The 2145-nt window shown below is 46.2% G+C and overlaps 1 protein-coding gene across 2 annotated transcripts in view; it reads left to right on the top strand.

The window, feature by feature from the left end:
- Positions 1-20: 20 nt before the first annotated feature.
- KANK4 (KN motif and ankyrin repeat domains 4) overlaps positions 21-2145 on the top strand; it is a 56577-nt gene continuing 54452 nt past the window's right edge. The window contains exon 1 of one of the 2 annotated variants that reach the window (XM_025208693.1): positions 21-70. The gene's annotated coding sequence lies outside the window, so the exon portion shown is untranslated. The remainder of the gene's footprint in view (positions 71-2145) is intronic. The other variant, XM_025208695.1, reaches the window with a different exon arrangement.

The following is a 2145-nucleotide window of genomic DNA, read 5'->3' as shown; positions in this document are numbered from 1 at the left end:
CTGCGCGCTGCCCCGGAGCTGGAGCCGGAGCCGGAGCCGCGGCGGAGAGCCGAGCCGGACCAGCGCTCAGGTAGGGCAGGGGACGGGCATCGCGGCGTGCTCATTGCGTCACAGCACCTCCCGCTGACATCACGGTGCTGGCATTGCGTCTCATCCCGACCCGGGCTGGAGCCGTGGTACCGGTGGGAAATCTTGTATTAGACCAACCTGATGTTTGCAAGTTTGCAAAAACCTGGCTGTTCTGATGAAAGCTATCGCCTCCACGAGGCGTGTGTGCGTGTGTGTAGTCACATCGTCTCTCCATCTCGCTCAGTCTCTCGTTGCCCGCGTGCACCCGTAGTGCATGCCGACCGTGGGGGGTGTGCGTGCGCGTGTGCGTGCGCGTGCGGAGGTGAGCCCGCGAAAAAGCAATCCCAGCGCTTCTGGGACCAGCACTGAGTGCTTACTTTCCCCTTTCACCCGGGCCACTGGTTTCAACTGTTGCTCTCTAGGGACAGAAACTAGCCCCGGCCCTAAGTCAGTTATGCGTTCCCCATCCCCTGCTGCAGCCTCTGGGTTGCAAGCGACTTCTTGAAAACAGAGCTATTTCTGCGTGGGTCTAGAATTTAAAAAAAGTTAAATACACTTTTTATTTTCTTTGCAAAGATAACCTGGATGCTGTTCTCAGGTTACTTGGCGGCGTCCGCTTACTCCTACGGTCTAAGGGCCAAAGGAATAATTGACTCTTATGCAAAAGTGATTCCCTGTTTCTTTTGTAGTAAACAGAATATCGTGGCAACGTGTCTCCACCATAAAGTTGACTATATTTTCTTACCAGTAATGATATCATGGGAACTCCACAATGTTGCCGCCCTGCCAACAAGTTAGCTTCCTGCAAGTAGGACTTACTTGCTTGTGACCTGTTACTGCACTGGGATAAAAGAAAACGTGCAGATCTGAGTCTAACGTAAATCAGTCTTCTTGAGCCAGGCTGATGTAAGACCAATGTATTTAGAGCAGACTTGAATGATTGTGAGTCATCTACTTCGTGACATTTCCCTCCCTGTGATTGCCACACATTGGGTATCTCACGTCCAGTGAGTAAAACAACTGCACTTTGGAAATAAAAACTATGATTAAAGAGGTCTCACAACAAACCCTGTTTGGGCTATCCCGTCTGTTGCGAGACCTCTGGCAATGGAGAATAACCGGGGCATCAAAAGAGCATAGGTGAGCTTGTGCTGGGTGAAATGGTGATGGCAGAAGGTGGGATGAGAGTTGCAGTACAGTTACTCTGAACATCTGAAACTGCGTTCACTGCCCCGGAGAGGAACGCAGGAGGTACCTTGGCACCATAAGTATTTTAGAATAAGGGTTGTATTTTTATTTTTTGGTGTCTAGCACTATGGGACTCTGATCTTATGGGGAGTCTTTAAGCCTTACAGATACAAGAAATAATAGCAATCAAGCACATATGATGTAACAGTAGTGGTTTTGCCTGTGTATTCTTCCCTTCAGCAAACAGAGATTTAGATTTTCAAAAGAATGAAACTTTCAGTTAGCTAGTAGGTGCCAACCCTGTAGAAAATCTAGCCCTTATAGGGAACAAACACTTCAAATATCAGGCCCAAACTATATGCATTTGAGGGCAGATAAATAAGACATAAGGAGAAAGAGCTACGTGCCCATGTACTTTTAATCTTTCCTCTGCTGTGAGCTGCATGTGGAATAAACCTACTGAAAATGGTGTTTCTAAAACCACTTACCAATGAAAGCAGTCATGACCTCAAATTTATGATGGATTATTAGTAGCAGTGGCAGCGATATTTCAAAAAATATTTTCCGGACAGAGATGACAATCGGGAAGATTAACCACTAATTTGCAACAACTCCATGGCCTGAAAAATGTTCACATAAAGTATTTGTCAAATAATTGCGTGTGAAGAATGGTGGATAAAAACCAAGCTTATTTCTGTCTGTCTGGGTGCTTACATTGCCCCATCATTCCAGTACCTGAGCACTCCCAAATATTTACAAATAGAAACATCAATGTTAATCTCCCTCTTCTTTCCAAGCCTATGGGAGAAGTAACTTGATTTAGCCAAAGTGGGTTGTTTATGACTGTTTATTTGAATGAATGGGTGGCGTGGATGTACATCTGTGTGA

The sequence above is a fragment of the Alligator sinensis genome, unplaced genomic scaffold, assembly GCF_000455745.1.
Source record: "Alligator sinensis unplaced genomic scaffold, ASM45574v1 scaffold588_1, whole genome shotgun sequence".
NCBI lineage: Eukaryota > Metazoa > Chordata > Crocodylia > Alligatoridae > Alligator > Alligator sinensis.
This window is presented reverse-complemented; position numbering and strand designations above follow the sequence as displayed.